Here is an 18,046-nt window from a genome sequence, read left to right on the forward strand (position 1 = left end):
CACCGCCCCAGAGCTTGATCCAGCCTTTGAATATCAGAGATACGAGGATCCTAAGGCTGGACGCTAGCTCAAGTTCCCGCAGTAACAGCCCAGCGTCAGGCCAGATGAGCTGTCAAGCTGGCTGATGATACTGTTTTAAATTCACGATAATATATTTTTCTAATTTAATCTCTAAAATGGAAGTGCACATTTCAGCTCATGATTTCCAACTTATCTTCTATTTCCTTTCAGCTTTTCAATGTTTCTGAAATGCCTTATGCTACAGGCAAAACACACTGATTATGATGGGGCTTTTCTTTTAGCAGCTGCCACTGAGCAATGTCACACATGGAGAAAATGGGAAGTTGAATCTGCCCAGTTGTGTCAAGCATTTGAAAAGAAGAGAGGAAAAAAGACCACGTGGTGAAAAGCAGGTGGCAACAGTTGCTGTTGAATCCTGCTCCAAGGAAAAGTACAGGAAGGATTTTTTAAGAATTTAGACATGGTGAAGCTCTACAAGCCAAGTAATCTAATAAAAATCAGCCCATCAAAAACGCATGGTGTTAGGCACAATGACTAACTGAGATTTGGCTTAACAGCACCAAGATAAATGCATCTGTGTATCTTTGAGAAGGAAGGGGAAGAAAGGAAAAAATTAATTTCTATTGTGTGTCTGGAAGAAGTGTGGCCAAAACCTCATTTATACCAATGTAGCAAAGTCCACCCCCTCCACAACAGGGGCAATTATTTTTTTTTTCTGTCCAAGGGGCAAGTGACACCCTAGAATTTCAATTTTGAAATTAAGTACGTCTACCTCCCCACTTGCACATTGTAGCTTTCTGAAAATACTAATGATGTATATGTTTGCTGATCCCATCTTCATCATTAACACCCAGACAGACAATTGCAATTAGTATGAGAGTGGGGTGGGGGGTTAATAATGTGTACCGTGCAGCGCTGTGGGATGCAAGGTTTTCTGTGCAAGTCTGTCCTCTGCCTATAGATGCAGAAGATGCTGTACTTGTATCTAAACTGGGAAAAATGCAGCAAGACATGTAGTTACCTGTTGCCTTCAAACAGCTGTTCTGAAGCAGCACATCTCTCTTTTTGCTATCGAGAGGCATCGCACTCTGTGAGGGCAGCCTCGATTAGAAGCAGCTTGTTGCGACGGCCCAGGAAGAAGTCTGCATCGGATCAAAAACTCCCTCTCCACCTTTGGAGAAGAAGGTTCTCCCTCTCTTTTTCAAGGTAACCGTCTCTGAACCGTCACTTTGTGCTCCCACCTCCATTTTGGATAAAACTGTTCCCCCACAGTGAGATGCCGAGCCCCGCAGGTGAACAGCCAGGGAAGAGGGACTCATCAAACCCAGCAGCTGCGAGTGACTTTCTTCCTGCAACAACAATTTTGCTGCTGATAGGGGGCATTGATTTTCAATGGATTCACTACCCTCAACCTGTTTGGGAGTGGGGAGCTGGAATTTCTCAGTCTAGCCACACGGCCAGAGGTTTGACATTGCTCTGCACTGAAAGAAGGAGCAGGGAATGTTATGTAAGAAAAAACTGCCGGAGGAAGCAAAGCCAAGGAGAAATTCTAAACATGTTTGCCTTGGGGTTGTGTGTTCAAGCTGGGCACCACGATCGGTTGCCCCGCAGACCCAGATGGCACCGAAACTGTGGGCGAGAGCTGCTGGCTTCACTCATGGCCAGGGGGTGGGAGCCAGGCTGGCACATCTGCAAATGGTGCTGCATGAGAGGCAGCCTGGCAAGCCCTGCTCCGCTGAATCGGTGGCTTTCCAGCTCACTCCCATCCTCCGCAAGGGCACCTACTGCTTGGCAAGGCTGGGATGCAGCTGCTTTTTGCAGTCATGTCTCTGTCTCTTGGCCACCGCTCCCCCAGAGCCATGGCAGACCCTGCTTCTTCAGTCCTTTGAGCCCATAAACGCCACTGGCTCAAAGGCAAGAGCGCCAAGAAGTAATTTTCAACCCAGCACAGCTGCACTCTTTGCCTACACAACACATTTTGGAGGAGCAAGAAGCAGGGTGTACTCCCGAAATATCATTGTGCAATTATTATTTTTTTTCCTTGTAGCCCTTTCTTCCAACAGTTTAGATGTTTCCAGTTGGGCAATTGGAAAAAAGCTTTCCCCAGAGCGATAGTGGGAGCTGCCTGCCACCGCCTGCCACCCCCTGCCCCCGGAGCTGGGCACAGCAGAGCCAAGCTGTGCCACAGGTCACACCGGGGCTCAGTGGGAATTAAACTCAGGGGACCCCATCTCCCCTCCCTTGCTTTAACCACTGCGGGAGCTGAAATTTGAAATCTGTGCCATGCACTTTGAAAATGTGAGGGATTAATTTAGTCCCTCAAAATATTCCTGCCTTCCAAAGTACACAGAGCGAGCACGGCTCTCATTTAGTGCTCATGCTCTGTGAAGAGGTTTTGATGCTCGCTGCGGGGAAGCAGGGATTGTTTTTATTCAGAGCAAGCAAGAAAGGCGCATCTGATGTAGAGGCGATAAAAGATGCGATGAAGATGTAGTGCTGGGGAGGGAGGGGGATAGAGAGACTCTCATGGCGTGGCTTTCAATTAGGTACCCTATTTTGTTCACAGGGATGGGGAGATATTTTAATCCAAACTGTTCTGTAGGCAGATGGTGATTGCACAGGACCAATGCCCTCTGCAAGGAAGCTCATATCTCCACACAAAAACGAAAGAAAGGTACTTTCAAACAGACAGTTAAATAATGAAAGCAGCCACACATGCCTATTAACGGCTGACGGACCCCATCGCACCCACTTTGCTGACAGCTTCTCTTTCAACTTTGTTTCACAATACGGGAGATGTTCATCGCGTGCGTGGCTCAGCTGTTCTCCCAGACTCCTATTACATTAGCAAGACCTGGATCCAAGGCTTGTTTGCCATTAGCAGCTAGTATTCAGAGATTTAGAGTGGATTTGGCCTAGAGGGTGGCATTTAAGAGTTTGTGCCTAGAGACTTGTTGGAAATCCTAATAACATGTTCTCTTGTACTTTCTGAGTTGCTGAAGACAGTTCTTGAGATCTGCAAATATATTCCTTAAGTGCTTCTATTCACGGCTTCTTTAATACAGTATTTCTTTGGATTAAATATCCACCATGGGAAGTCCACGGACACCGTGGCTGAATGGTTCCTTAGGATGCTCTGTGGGCTTTTTCACTTACACAGCTTTGGCAGTGCATCTTCTTCTGGATCACAGAGGTCTAATAAGGCAATTTACCCCCACCAGATGCAATGGGGAAAGGCTTGGAGATGAGGAGCTGTTAAAAGTAGCTGTTTGGGTACCGTTCAGGGGAGAAGGTCAGGCAGCTGCTGGAAGGAGCTGGGAGGGCTGGTGGGGTGACAGAAAGTGGCCGTTCACCAAAACCAAGCCCCAGCTCACCGCTGCACCCAGCGCTGTGCCAGGGTCAGGGTAGCCCTGTTTGCCTGATGCTGTCTGAGATTTCTTTCTTTTTCTGGAGGAAAAGCTGTACCTTGAAGGAGGTCACTTCAGCTCTGCCTTTAGTCCTTCTTGGGTGATGGGAACTGTCCAACTGTGTTATGCAAGAATATAGAAATGCCAAGTAGCTCATAACCTCAAATGATGAAAAGCAACTGAAAATGTATACAAGTCCCAGAATTTGCAAGTGTTGTCCAAAGTGAAGCGGCAGGTATGTTGTACAATCCTCTGTGCTTCATCACAAGATAAACTGTAGCACTAATTCACCCTGTGAATTTAACTTGTCCTTAATTTCTCTTTGCTTCAGGTTCCTGGCTGTAAAAGGTTATATGTTAGGAAATGTAATCACAAGGATAACTCATGAAATTCATGATTTAAGGGAGGTCAGGGATCTTCCATCTCCGAGAGGCTCAGGAGCAGTCTAACGAAGAAGATTTTTGGCATCGCTGATCCTGCCCTGGTGCACGGGGGTGGAGAAGTCATGTTCTTGAATTCTCTTTCTACCCTCTTTTCTCTTGGTGGCCAACCATGCTCCAGCCTGAGAGGGGACTTCCCAGGAATAGGTAATAGGTATTTAAAGAGCACCAGGAGATCCTCAGCGAAGACAGTACACCCCAGGAACTGTTACATTTGTTCTCATCCAGTTCTTGAATTTGACCTAGCACACGTCACTGGAGCTTGTTGTTTCCTTGCAAACAGCAGAGGACAAGGCAGAGTGGAAGCAGGCGGGTGAGCAGAGCTGGGTCAGCTGAGAGGCAAACGCTCCCCCGGCAGAGCCCGCTGCTTCTCATACTGGCATTAGCTCCGCTGCAACACCGCGCTCCAAGGATGGGATTCACCTTGCCTAACTTTACATGCCTACAGTGATTTTTCTCTTCCCAAACTTGCTCAGATGAATTATACCTTAGAAGAAAATCCTTCTCCCTGCTTACCGTGGAGGCAGTACAGCCAACGGCCCCACGGCAGAGCTCTGGAAGACACACTCACTCCGCCGGGATGAGCCCCTGCTGCCCAGTTCTGCCTGCCAACACCCTGCCCATACTGTAAGTGCCACCGATTAAAATTAGGTTTCCATAAGGCACAGCCTCGTGGCAAAAGCATCTAATTTCAAGGATGCACAAATCACTTTGGAGCAGCAGAACCCATAAAACTAGTTACCAGCGTCACGCTGTCTTGAAATCGAGCCCTGGCATGAATTTTCTGATGCCTAAGGAGAGCTAAACTAATGCTGCAATGGTTTTGCCAGCAAGCTTGTATAAAACCTGCAGAAATTAAATATCTTTAAGGCCATCCCCCCAAGCCAAATTTGCCTGAAGTCAGCCCCTAGGTTCAAAACGTGCACAAGGATATGAAGCACAGTGGTGTTGGTTTGATTTCTGGTAAAACCGAAATGAAATGAGATTCTGACTCTGCTGAAATCGATCATGCCTCCGTGCCCAGGAGTTTCCTCAGAGCAAACCTGAAATGACTGCTTTCCACAACAAGGGGACATTGCCAGCTGAGCTCTTTGAAAATGCAAACACTTCTCCATCATGCTTTATTTTCCCATTATCCTGAGTGCTCATAAACCTATTGCCTTAATTTTAATAAGATTTTGCAGACTTTGGTATAAATACCTTTTATCCATCACCATATTGGAAGAAAGAGAAACAATAATAACTTAATTATCTCTTATGCAGAAACTAATTATAATTCTCTGGATTCATAATCAATACTTTAAAGCTGTTCTATCTCAGAAAACAGTTTGTCAATATTTTATATACTGTTAATAATTCATGGGTTTACTACATAATCAAACAGGAATCTGACTGCAGAAAGCCTCAGCACAGGAGGAAACAGCCCAGGAAAAAATGAAGTGGAAGAATGCAAAACGTCAGGGTACGGAGTGAGGGGGAGACTGACAGCTGCTCACACACACATCACACCACCAGCCTGCTCCTCACCTCAGTTCGACAAGGGTAAGGCTGTGTTCGTAAGACAGAAGAGCTGGTTAGTGGAAACAAATACGCCAAAAAACCACATTGAAAGAATCAGAAGGCAGACTGACATTTTTCAAGCATGATGTTGAAATTCAGTATTTCCACTGGCAGCGTGCATTTGGGAGTGGAGGAGGGAAGGGATGAGGACTGCCTCTTTTGAGAGGCAACCGGCATTCTACTGGCTCAGCCGTATCATCAGCTCTGTCCTAAAAATACAGAGACATAAATCACAGTCTCGTTTCTTAATACCCTTCCTGCCTTAAGTCAAACACTTGCCCTTTGTTACGGCAGCGCTGCAAGTGTTGACTCCATTGTCCATATGCCTGAACCCAAAGTCACCCAGGATGATGCACTCCGTGAGTAGCCCCTGCAGTGATTGTCTCAGGAGATACAAAAACTGCCTAAAACCAGTGGGACACATGGAAGCACCACCTCTATGACATGAAAAAATAAAGTGAAAGATGATTTATGATGATCTAATTGGCATTTGAAAGAGCTCATCACCAACTTTTGAAGGGGACAGAACCCAAGGGAAATGCAGGGAAAGAGTGCTCCTCAGGTCAGCCTGACATGTGCTGTCCCACGCGTGGGCAAACACATTCTCTGAAAATAAGACGTTACAGTCATGAGGACTTGGAAGCAAAATGGGGAATCTGCTGGCTGTGATCCTGAGCAATTAGGGACAGCTGCCTCTGCTAAGTGTGCAAGCACATGTGTTGTAGGAGAACGCAGAGCCCGCAGCAGAGATGCAGTTCTTCTGGACCCTGCACAGAGATGTGATAAAAGATGACTTCTTCCTCCAAAAGGATAGAGTCTGAGCAGGTGCAGCAGTGAAATCAAGGCTCAGCATCGCTTCCTGACCAAAGAGAAAGCCAGCAGTGAAGCAGCAAATGCTCTCGTTGGCAGAGGGAGAGTGTGACTCTCATCTTCTAAGTGCTGCTGCAGTGTCTTGCACGCAAAACCATCCTCTGTGTCCGTTTGTTTTATTTTATTGAGTGCAAAAGGGGGGTGTTGGTGTTGTGTAGCAAGATTTTGGTAGCAGGAGGGCCACAGAGGTGGTTTCTGTGAGAAGCTGCCAGAAGCTTCCCCCATGTCCGATGGAGCCAATGCCAGCTGGCTCCGACACGGACCCACTGCCGGCCAAGGCTGAGCCCATCGGTGATGGTGGTAGCACCTCTGGGACAGCATATTTAGGGAGGGGGAAGAAAGACCTGTGCAGGAGCAATTGCAGCCAGGAGACAGAAGTGAGGATGTGTGAGAGCATCCAGGCCAGGGCAGGAGGGGCTCCAGGCGCCCAGAGATTCTGTGGCAGCCCCTGGTGAAGCCCACGGTGAGGCAGGCTGTGCCCCCAGCCCATGGAGCTCAGGGAGGGTCCCACACCAGAGCAGGGGGATGCCCGGAGGAGGCTGTGAGCCGTGGGCAGCCCGTGCTGGAGCAGCTCCTGGCAGGACCCGTGGCCCCATGGGGAGAGGAGCCCGGGCTGGGGCAGGGCTGCTGGAAGGGCTGGGGACTCTGCGGGGACCCAGGCTGGAGCCAGCCGTGCCTGAAGGACGGCACCCGTGGGGGGACCCACGCTGGGGCAGCGTGAAGGGCTGCAGCCCCTGGGAAGGTCTCACATTGGAGAAGGTCATGGAGGACTGTCTCCGTGGGACGGACCCCACGCTGGGGCAGGGGCAGAGTGTGAGGAGGAAGGAGCGGCAGAGACAGTGTGTGATGAACTGACCACAGCCCCGTCCCCCTGCATCGCTGGCAGGGACAAGGAGACAAAATTGGGAGTGAAGTTGAGCCTGGGAAGAAGACAGGGGTGGACAGAAGGTGTTTTAACATTTAGTTTTTACTTCTCATTATCCTACTCTGATTCGATTGGTAATAAATTAAGCTAATTTCCCTAAGTTAAGTCTGTTTTTCCTGTGACAGTAATTGGTGAGCGATCTCATGGTCCTCATCTCGAACCAGGAGCCTTTCCTTGTATTTTCTCTCCCTTGTCCAGCTGAGGAGGGCAGTGAAAGAGCGGCTCGGTGGGCACATGGCATCCAGCCAGGGTCAACCCACCACAGCGGGAGTGCTCTCTATTTTTGATATTTCTCAGCATTTGTATTGCATTTCATTAGGAGCAGGTTTGGTATGTCTGTAGTACAGTCCTGGACAGAGCATTTCTCACTGCACACTTGTCTTTTCTTTTTTTATTATTATGTTATGCTTTTTATATCATTATCAACTTTTTATAAGTGTCTATAAAACAGGTGCAGAATAGTAAAAGTCTTCAGAGTAAGTAAATGGACATTGTGCTAAATGAGTTATGTATTTGATGCTATTATCTCTAAATCAGCATAGATTATTCAGGCTAGGGGCTTTTAGAATCGTAAGTGGCTGAGATCATTTCTCAGTTCATCATCCTATTACCTATAATGAGAAAATACTTCTTCATATGAAGATTACTCTTTCAAAAGTCCCCTTGTGAACAATTCCCCAGGCACTAACAATATTTATTAACTCTTTTCTTTCTGCATGGAAGGGACCGAGAGAAACTCAAAGTCCTCAAGGATTCAGCAACTCTGAATTTGCTATCACTCTCCTGGGACCCCTTTGGCTCTGCGCTCCCATCTCATCTCTAACAGCATTTTCTTAGTTTCCACCTCTGCAGCTGCTTTTCTGCAGTATGTAAATTCAGCTGCTGGTGCTGAACCTGGAATATGATAAAGCCTTTTAAAACTTCATTTCTTTATTTCTGAGTGGCTCTGTTTATGCTGGTTTTAAGTTTCCATTTCATCAAGCGTGAGTTTTACTGTTTCTTCAGCCAATGATTTCTACTTGCAAGCTTGACAAAATGACAGGTCCCCTTCCCTGCCTGAAGTGGGGAAGACCCTCGGCATACCTGTGATGAAGCTTCCCTGTCATTCCTTTATTTTTTCACAGGGTCACTGACTCGTTTCCTTATTGTATGAGTAGAATCACCGGTTTTATTTATCAGGCTGCACATTTCTAAGAACCCATTTAATGCACAGTTTCACGAGACAGTTTTCATGGAATATAAACTTAATATTTTAGTTCTTGAGTAAAGTATTCCTTTTACCTTCCACTGAGTAATACACAGATCTGTGAAAAAATACCTTCTTTTTCTGCTGGGCAAAGTGAGATTTCAATATACCACACAATAAACTGATCCCATCTGCTGCTCCTGCTGGGTTTGGCCCCATTGTATTTGCAGAGAAGAAGTTTAGGTCTGTGATTAAAGAGCTGATTAGGTGTTAAAAGCTTCCACACAGTCCTCCTGTATGACCCTTGCAACCCCACTTTACATCAGCTTCTGCTAACTGCATTATATAATTCCCCATAATGTCCATTTACTTGGATAGGAAAAGTCAAACCAGCTACAATAAGTCAATGTCTGGCTTAACCACGAGCGACTGGGCATCGCAGAGGTTTCACAAAATCTGATGTGCTTTAAGTATAGTCTTCATCACTTTTTCTTATTTCTTGCAAAAATTACCATGCTTAGGTTTGCCAAATTAGTGCTGTATTTTCATTTGTGTAAAACCATACTTCTGTAAATCACACGTATAATATTTTTTCTTTTTACAGCAGAGGATGAAGCAAATGCAAATGTGTTTTTTTTTTTTTACTCTAGGTTAACTGGTATGCTTTGCACGTTATACGAAGAACAACTGCTACTACCAGCTTGTGCCCTGCTTTGCTATTGTTTTCTTATTCTCTTTTCATGAAAAACTACCTGTGCTGGTCTAATTATTTATTGTAATTTGTGTGGTGGGGAGGTTTTTTTCAGAGATCTACATCTGCAAATAGCACATGATGTTTGCGAATGTTTTATTTCAGAATTGTTTGAACAGCTTTACAGGCAAACGCCAGCCTGGTTGTTGACAAGCAGCTCTTTTGTGGCAGTTTATGACAGACTTTTTTTTTTTTTATCATCACAAAAGTTGTAAGAGGCTTTTGTTAACACCATGTCACACCAGAAGCCTGATGTTTACTTGCTATAATCATTTACTTGTATAAAACTCGGGTAGCAAGAATTTACAAAAACAAGGAAGGCTGAAACCTAGTGTGAAGGGTGAATTATTTTACAGTTGCCTCCTGTGTGATCTCTAGGCTTTCATCGGCAGTATTTCATGTTGGCTGCTGGTAGAGACACCACACTGGATTACAAGGACCCCACATCCAAACCAGTAAGACAGGCAACATGAGCCACATTCATAAAAAATAGATACTGGCTATTTGTCCAGTCTTTCACCATGAGATAATTTTTCATTATTTTCTACGTGTAGCTCCGTAATTACAGCTCGAGTACACTCTAAAATGTCAACATTTAGAAGAACGTGGCTGGAACTATCAGTGTCTCCCAGAAGATCTGTCCTCCCAGAGTTTTGCACACACACGTGTGTGATGATGAGAGGTTAACGCATTATGAAATATAGTGTTTAAATTAAAGGGGGGGGGGGGGGGTGTTAACATCTGTTTTACCTCATGCTGTCTTGTTGCATGGAGTCTCTGAAATCCTGCTTTAATACTACCCCGTTTTCCTTTGCTTAGGCAGGGACGGATAAAGCAACAGAGCCACACATCTCAGCTTCCTTGACACAGGGTCAGAGCTCAAGCCATGCTCATGATATCATAAATGCTGTTGCTATTATTAACCACTGTGGGGGCAGAAAACAACAACCCTGGCTTTGTAATAGTCAGAACAGCTAATGAAATAATGCTGTGCTATGATGCTATGCTCATTTAAATAGCCTGTGGCATGGAACTCAGGCCTCATGGCTTTAAGCAGCTGAAAGACCTTGGTAAGTCCCACAGCTGCTCTGCTTTTGACCAAACTGCTGCTCTTTCCACGGTTTTTTAAAACCTGGTTTGGTGTTGAGCTTTGCTCTAATGAAGTGCAGTTGCAGTGCAGAGGGCAGCAGGTCAGAGGCATGGGATGTCTGGGGGAAAATGTGGAGCCAGGTAAGATCCAGGACAAACCCTGGAGCTATGCTCAGCACCGACCTGGTCTTGGCAGGATGTGCCTGACCAGTTAATTCACCAGCTGGAGGCTCCAGAGGGGCTCGGGGAGAGTGCCACATCAGACCTGAAACAAATTGTGCCATTGCATAAAGAGTATTTCAGTGAGTACAGTATATTGAATAGGATACCAGAGCTTGGCTTTTTTAATCTTTATTAAAAAAGCAACTTCTAAATAGTAAAAGTCCATTTTTTTTTCACTGTACAGGTATATTAGATGACAGTTGTCATAGAAGAGATCACTGGGTGGGACTGAAAAGAATATAGTGTTGTTACATCCCTTCAAAGGATCCTTTGAAACACATTAACCTAGTCCTGAGATTATTTTTTTTCTGAACCACATTAGTGTTGGTTTCTGAATTTAATGTGATATATAAATCAGCCAACTTCAGCTTCATTTAAAAGCCAGCACTACTTCACTTTTCCTGTGTCTTGAAGCCTCCCCATAAAGCACACTATTTTTTCTTAAAATAAAAAAAAAAGCGCCTATCAGTTTTCCAGAAGAAATGTATTTTATAATTTCAGAATGTCTTGTTTAATGATCATTATCTAGCCATTTAAAATAAAGTCTCTCATGAAAGATGTCTTAATCCTAAAGAAGATTTTAAATTGATTTTTCCATTTTTCATTGTTTAAGATTCAGTTCAAGAAAAGCAAAGACTGCTTTTCAGTACAGACAGGCTCCCAACATGTGCTGCCGAAGTCTGTACTTGTCATTCTTTCGGTGGGAATAGCTGTTTCAGAAATTTTTATATATTATCAAAATTACGTTCCAAAATGAGCTGCAGTATCTATAAAAAAAAGTGGATAATATTATTTCAGAAAAACTAATTGGAAACTTGTTTTTTGCTAAAGTAGTTATTATTTCCATTATGACAAGCTGGAAGCAGATGAAATTCACCTTTATCTTCCCCAGCCTGGTGTCTCACACTACTTATTCAAACTGAAATTAAAACCTGACAAAATCCCAGTACAGCATTTCACACCAGTTAAAGATTATTCTTCTGGAAAAGAACTTTTGTTCAACAATTTCATTATGTTGTTACAAACGTATTTGTTATAAAAGGATGATACATAAAAGCTATCTGTTCTGGCACATCTCCCCCCACACCCAATTAAAAAAAAAAAAAAAAAAAAAAAAAAGCTTACGATTGGACTGTTCCTAGGAAACTAAAGTTTTAAGAAAAAATGACCATGACTTCATACAATGGAGAGGATGTGCACAAGGAAAACTGCCACAGGAAAATAGATGTTCTGCAAGCTTCCAGCACCAACTGGACCAGCACCAGCGCTGTGCAAGGGCATAGTCTGGCCAGTACATGCAAGAGAAGAGCAGCAGAAAATAAGGTGGAAAACTCTGGTTGCTTTATGCTTCCTTTATCCTGCCATGCCAACCTGTAGCTCTGTGCCCAGGGAAAACCGGAGCATCCTCCTTAGATTTGCACAGGGGAAGGAAGGGGGTGAATGTTGAGTCTGTACTTTGCACGGTTAAAGCCAGCACAAAATAGCATCTGGTTGTAATTATGTGCTGAGGGCTATGCACACAGGTGTTACCCTTGAGTGAATTTAAGGCTTTGAGTCCCGTCCCCCTGTGAAAAGTGACCAGCCTTAGGCCAACACAAAGCAAAGCGAATCGGTGGAGCACGCAGCAGCACAGTGGTGGTGGGCAAGCGTCGCTTGCATATGGAAGCAATGGGGTGAAAAATTGTTTCCTGCTCTAATAACCAAAAAATATTAAGAGGGATAGATTCACAGGGGTGTGGGCTACTTTTCATATTTAGGAGAAATTTCGCAGAACTGTCAAATGATAATTGCATAAGGAAAGAGTGGTTAATAATTTTTCCTCTTAATTCAAATGCACAAAAGTTAATTGCAGTTTTGCAGTCTGAGATATACAAATTAGGAGAGTTTAATCCTGCTAATCCTCACTTTAAGTTGCAGGGCATTGAATACAAATATGATCATCTCACAAAGGGACAATCCTGCCTCCACTGAAGCCAGGAGGAGCTTTGCCATTGACTTCAGAAGGAGCTGGGTTGGCTCCCAGGTGCCTGCGCTAGCTGCGCATGTGTTTCTCTCAGAATATGGGCCAAAAATTCCTCAGAGATTCTGAAAAACTCTGGAAAACTTCCCCAGCCCCACTACTCAATTCATGTAGCTATTTTTGGCTACCCACATGCCTTGCGGGAGAGGTTGAGTTTTCTGTGGTTTTCCATTTCCCACTTCATTGTCTGACTGATTAAATAACCGATGCCAAAAATATCGAAAAAATCAAGGGCTGTAATGCAAACTGTGCCATCTCACATTCAACAGCCTGCAACCGTCTGTCAGCCTCACCAAACTCTCCTCCCTTCCCAGTATGCTGTTACCACCACTTGTTGTCTTACACATCTCATTTGAGACCACATAAGATTTTAGCCCCCTCCTCCTGTGGGTAAACCCGGGGAGAGCAGAAGAAAGGCAAGCAAATTTGCTGCCAGAGGCTGTATATTCTGCTTTGATGTAGGTAACAATTCCGCTGTTGGCTTCAGTGTAGGATGAGGCTACACATTTGCAGCAGAGGAAGGCTGCAGTTTGGACCTCTGCCTCTGAGCTAGTACGTGCTTTGGGACTAACTGTTATCGCTGCACACCTCTAAAGTGATGATGCAGCTATTTATCCATCTTTGTAAAGTATCTGCATACCTGTGTAGCTGAGGAGGGTAATTTAAGGTTGATCAAGTGAGCAGGACTTAATCTCTTATGGGGCGATATATCTGAGCCAACCAGCTTGCCATCATTTAATTTGAATTCATGTGTGCAAATGACATGAGATAAATAGCACAAAGATCAGTCCAATCAGAAATGGGTATTGCTTGAAAATATCCATTTGGCTTGAAATATTGCAAGAAAATCAATCCAGGATCACTACAGAACTGAATAAGACCATAAGTCACCAAATACATCTGATGCGAGCCAAACCTCCTCATCTTGAGTTCAGTTATCACTGACATTTCAGCTATTATTCATCAATTTAGAAGGGAAAGCTGAACCTAGATCATTTGCAGAACCTGTATGGTATTTCCAAACACTTCTGCCTTCCTGCTAATGATTATTACATGCTGCTCTAATTAAACAGTTTAATTTACATCTCCCATCATGAGAGGATACGAGTACCAGTGCAGATTTCTCTCTCTGGATAGCTTCCCTCAGTCACTGCTCATAGCTGTGAGGCTACAGCAGTATTTTCTCCTTGGACCTTCAAAAATGCAGAAGCACAGAGATGCTCTGTGATTTCAAATGAAATAATTTTGATGTCATAAGAAATACCATTAAAACTACTGCAGTCTTTTAATAAGCTCATTCTTGGGAGAATGGATTTTCAGCCTCTTCGCATCAGTGCTCAGCAGAGTAACTACAGTGAAGCTTTGTGCCAGTTTCCCTGTTACAAAATCCGTTTCTCAAGGGTTTATAATTACAACATGCCTATAAAAATTTACTTTAGTCTGAAGCCCAGGATATAGTTTCTCAGATGGGGAGGAAATATTGCTGGCTGAACTTGGTTTAAATCAATTCTGAGTTTCAAGAATCCAAAAATAATAAGGTTTGTGGGTTTTATATGCTTTTTCTGTGGTTCTATAACTCAGAAAGAAATCACTTTGTAGAATAAAGTGTCATGTTTGTTTACAAAGCAAAGCAGGAGAAAAAATAGCACAGATAAAAGTTCAGGCTTTTTATAGTGGCTACTGAAAATTCTAAGAAAATAATTTTCTCAAAGAATTTCCCTACAGTGTCCTCACACACAAGCCATGCCCAGAATAGATATGATAACACATATTACAGGAACTCAGCAGGGCTGTGGTGCATATACTTGAACTAGAGAGCTCTTTTTAAGGAGCTGGAGAAATAAGGGATAGTATTTCCTACATCAGATTTTGTTCATTGAGGCTGCTTCAATGAGGACTGGTCTGCTCCGTTCCCCTAGCCAGGACAGGAGAGGAGTCATCGATGGGCAAAGATGCAAAGAGCCACATTGCTGAGACACCCTGCCACTGTGCTCACATGTATTTACATTAAGTGGCCGGTCACAGGACAGAGATGCGTTCAGTCAAAGCTAAAAAAAAAATAAAAAATTTAAGTGCAACAGGCTTTTTTCCTCATTTCCCCATTATGGCAGTGAGAAGGAAGACGGAATGTGCCCTTATAGGGGTTGCTAATAAAAACATCAATAACTGGACCGCACACAAGTGAGAGTTCCCATTTATATTGGCATTGCCAAATGTCTTGCAATATTTAGCCTTCGGCTTTTATCAATAAAAAATATAATGCTGCTGCTAAACTGAAATATTGATGACACAAGCAAAGCTTCGCAAATACAGACAGAAAAAAAAAAAAGACAGAAAAAGAGCCCTATAAATCTTAGTGCAATATTTTTAATTTCATTTGGAATTCATAATCAAGTCAATTTTATCCAATTAAGCATTATTCAGTCTGTCTTTGTCAGCTCTTCCCTATTAGAAAAAGTGTTCTGCTTCTCAATATTCTACTTCTGTATCAAATTGACAGGGTCATTTTTCACATGGCAAGCTGGGATTAAGGTGATACTAAACCACTTTGCATACAACAACCAAAAGCCTGCTGCAACAAAAAACGAGCCATTTTCTTCTGTCGGTGTCATTGAGCATGCCCTCCGTAGCTGTTCTGGTGGGTTCCTGAATATCTATGGTTTGGCTAGCCCCACGGGATACTGATATGGTACTGCAGGTCTGGAAATTGTGTTTGGACCCATAATCGTAACGCTCTTCTCTTTCCCATTAGCAACTTTCAGCGGTAACCTTAGGGCCCACTGACGGGCAGCACAGGTGTACCCCAAAGTCTTGCAAAAATACAAATTTGCCACAGGTGAGCTTTCTCCTTCCATTTTTAGGGAAGGGAGGGAAGTGTTTTTAATGACTTCAGTTAAATTATTAATTTTATGCCTAGCACTATGACTTCCCTAAAGTCAACCTCCATTAGGAGAATTACTTCTTTTTAAGTGTGCTATTTCCACCTTGCCATATATTGGGTATTTCACTCTCACAAAATGATTGAATAAATGATTTTTTTTAAAAAAGCCTTATCAAGGAACATGGTTATAAATGCATTTTGTTCTTCCTCCAACTTCAAGCTTTTAGTATTACCGATTCAGATCCCATATGTAAAGAAATATATTGAGTATGTGCGTGGGTATAAGAGGAGGTATGTGTATTTTCCACAGATGGCTGAAATCCAAATGTATTCCTAAATCCTAAAGAAATTCTGCCCATGAGTCATCCTGGTAGTGCAGTGTAGGAGTGTGTAACTGTGTGGGAAAAGGTGGGCTCTAGTGAAAGCATACAGCACTATGCAGAGGGACTTGGCAATAAACTTGATTATTGATGGTTTACACCAATCTAATGGTTGTCCAGGACTTTACAAAACTTCGTTTCTATAGCAGTCCTGAAAATCCTAGAGGAGACGTTGAACACAAGACAGATGTTTGGGTAATACAGTCTCAGCTTTCTGGTTTTGTACCGTGTTTGGTTCCCTAACTAGCCCTGCAACTCAGTTCAGTCGTGGCTCTAGGAAGAGGTGTTCTCTGGTGCTAAAAGCCATTAGAGAGTAGAATTTACTCTAAATTTGGACTGAAACCATCAGGGCTTAACCACACAACCATGGTTTCTACAGCCACACAGGAAAAAAGACACAGGAACGACATCACAAAACTTATCACTCAGTATAGTCCCATGGCATGATGCATTCCATATACCATGTAACGTCACTGTTTGACTATCATCTTTTTTCATTCTTTTGTTTTTAAATGTCATGGAACACTAAGCAGTCTGATTTTTCTGAACTAGCTTTTAAAAACATATTTTTCTCCCATAATAGGAAACTCCTCATGATCACTTCTGTGCTTCCTTTCTTCAGTTTAGCTGGCAAAACCAAAACAGATATCTACCTATATTAAAACAGTCCTATGCAATGGCCCATTGCAGGAGAATTCAGGAAGAAAAATAAAATTTTAAAAAAACCAACTTGTGAGAAGGGTAGCCAGATAACAGATACGCTTCCCAGATGATGAAAAGTAAGATTCTTACTGGCTTTTTTCCCAGGGCAGCCCTAAGTCAGTAGCTTTTCCCATTGTTTTACATTATTACTCTGTTGCTTTTACCCTCCTTTTAGACCCTGCAGTTTCTTAGCCAGTATTGCAAAAGGTCAGGGAGGTTCATCAGTTCATCTCTTCTCTGTTGTACAAGACTTTCAGACAGGGATTTTTTTCCTTTCTCATCGTCATGTAGCTTTGTAATGAAATGCTAACTTGAAACCCATAAATCCAGTTACTTTCAAATAAGTTTCAGATAGGCATCATGACTTTAAGGGACATATTAAAAAAGAAATAGGGTTGGTTTTTTTTTCTTGGTTTGTCCAGGAGCACCAAGGACTCATAAAACTTTCTGTTAAATATCAGCCTCACTTTTCACAATATTGCAGTGATGAAGAACTAGCTCAAAATTGATTTATTGATCCCTAAAAAGACAGAAATATAAGGTTATTAAAGTTAATGCTTCAATATGTGAAAAATCTATTTTTTGAGGTTGTTAACATTCACGTGTTGGTTAACAGTGGCTGTAAAAAGGAAGAGGCAGATACCTCCCTTCTGAAACAACCGCTCATGGACAAGAATTCCACACTATGCATTTTCTAGTAAGTATCCACATCTAGGTTGGAGTCACTGAGAAACATCAGCTGATGTTTAGTTCCTTCAAAAATGAAACCACATTCCAAAATTTGTACTCAGCTTTTCCAACTTTGGTGTCTATAGCCATACCAGGTATGTGTCTGAATTACTTGGCTAATTCTTTTTCCTATGTAGTTACTTGAAGGAAGAAGAAGTGAGTGTTCACTGTGTTTTACAATCAGCCATGAGTCAAAGTATGGATTTAAGGACTGTTGGGTGTGCAGCTAAATACACATGCAGAGAAAAGTGTTTCACTTCACAGATGTAAACAAAATACTTTTTCAGTCAGAGAAAGCAAGGTCCTTGTGGTCCTTCATTTTGAATCCATTAGTTTTCAATCATTTATTCACATGTAGAGTTTCTGTCGCAGTGGGTTTGCATTTGTCACATCACCTCAATTTTTCTAATGAGTTGCTAATGAGAGGTCAATTACTTATGGAAATTCGAAAAACATTCATTGAGGAACTGTACTGAGGTAAAGTGTGCTACCTTGTAATGTTATGATATAAATCATTACAGCTTTAATGAATTTTTTACTTTTTTTTCACATTACAGCTTATTTCCCACTCTGTAAAATGGCCTCAAGATGATTTTGAAATGAACATGAGCAACTTCTCTAAAACTGTTATTGTGTTGTATTTAAGGTAATTGCAGAATACCTCAGTTTTTGCTTTTGTCATTAGAAGTTTGCTCATGCATCGACATCTTGCTGTGAAATGTTTAGTTGATTAGAACAGAGGTGTTAGGAATACCAGATTTGCCATGCTGAATCCAAGCACTAATCTGCCATCTACCCCGGCTCTGTTTCCAGCAGTCACCTTTCATTTGGCACTCTGCAGGGGAAATGGACATCCTGTAAAG

This window comes from Falco naumanni, chromosome 15 (genome assembly GCF_017639655.2).
Source record: "Falco naumanni isolate bFalNau1 chromosome 15, bFalNau1.pat, whole genome shotgun sequence".
In the NCBI taxonomy this organism is placed as follows: Eukaryota; Metazoa; Chordata; class Aves; order Falconiformes; family Falconidae; genus Falco; species Falco naumanni.